This window comes from Pinus tabuliformis, chromosome 9 (genome assembly GCF_031772625.1).
Source record: "Pinus tabuliformis cultivar Carrire ecotype Pingquan chromosome 9, CPIR1, whole genome shotgun sequence".
Classification (NCBI taxonomy): Eukaryota; Viridiplantae; Streptophyta; class Pinopsida; order Pinales; family Pinaceae; genus Pinus; species Pinus tabuliformis.
The window spans coordinates 1,276,349,496-1,276,350,751 of NC_142307.1; the positions used below are offsets into that span (position 1 = coordinate 1,276,349,496).

At 37.8% G+C, this 1,256-nt stretch overlaps 1 pseudogene; it reads right to left on the reverse strand.

Annotated features, from left to right (window-relative positions):
• Positions 1-232: 232 nt before the first annotated feature.
• On the reverse strand, positions 233-1,052 carry LOC149153212 (la-related protein 6B-like; annotated as a pseudogene).
• Between the last annotated feature and the right edge of the window lie 204 nt (positions 1,053-1,256).

Here is a 1,256-nt window from a genome sequence, read left to right on the forward strand (position 1 = left end):
AAATCAAAACCAATTACATTTGTACAATATTCTTTTTGCTAAGAAGCCTCCTCTTTGAAATAGGAGACAAATTGATGGTCCCAACAAAGCCTCTATCAAAATATTATCTTCTATTAAAGAATAACAAAACAATGATGAGTTGTAAACATGAAAACTCAATAGCATCGCTAAAGCGCAAACAATAAAAACAATTCACAGTAGAGAAATCACAGATTTCCATGTCCCAAAGAGCTCATCTATGAACATTACTATTAGTGAGTGGCCTACCACGACCCATTGTAAAGCCCCGGGTTCCATCTAGCATTCTTGGTCCTGGAGGTTGCTTGACCACAACTTCACTGCTACTAGAACTGCTAGTTGATGTTGAGCCAACTCGATGGAAACGCCCATTACCATGATACTGCCCACGTCCACGAGCCTTCCCTCGTCCACGTCTCCTGCCTTTTCTTCCTCCATTTCTTTCATTTGGGTGATGCATGTGTCCCTCAAACTCATCATGTTGGTCTGAATGTTGTGCATCAACTTTATATTGCTTATCATTTCATGTGTTAGATGTGTTGTTCACATCTCCCTCTTCACCATGTACATCAACATTTTCCAATTGTCATATTTGTTTGGTGTCCATACTTACCCATCCACTTTAAAAGAAGTTGCACTCAAAGGCAACTTCTCCAGTGTCCTCCATTATATAGATTAACAACATCTTTCTCAGCTTTTTCAATAGTCTCATACTCCACAAGTGCATGCAGCTTGCTGCTAAAAAACAAATCATTCCTTTGTGGCTTCATTGAAACTTGGCTTGAATCATATCTTTGAGCTTGGAAAACACGCACAAATTTTACATGGCCAACAACACCAAAAAGTTTCTCCACATTTTGGATAGAGTAATCACTGGGCATATTTTCTGCAAGAACAATGCGAGAATGCACCTCCTCAATGTCAATATCTGCCAATGGGTGAAGTTGCCTCACTTTCTTCCCATCTCCATTTACAACCAGTTGTGAAGCTGTCCTCAATGGAGTTGCCACCAATGAATGATTGAAACTAGCCATTTTTTTTTATTCAACATGATTTTTAAACTTCTCTGAACAAAAAAAACTTGGTGAAATGTAGCTCTTCTCTAAACAAAAAACGACATTTTATTTCATTATCGAAGTGCGTAATGAAAATTAACATAAAATACCTAGAATTGAAAGTTTTGAAGCCATTATATTGAACATTTTATGGTTTGTGGATGCTGCCAGAATCGAAAATGG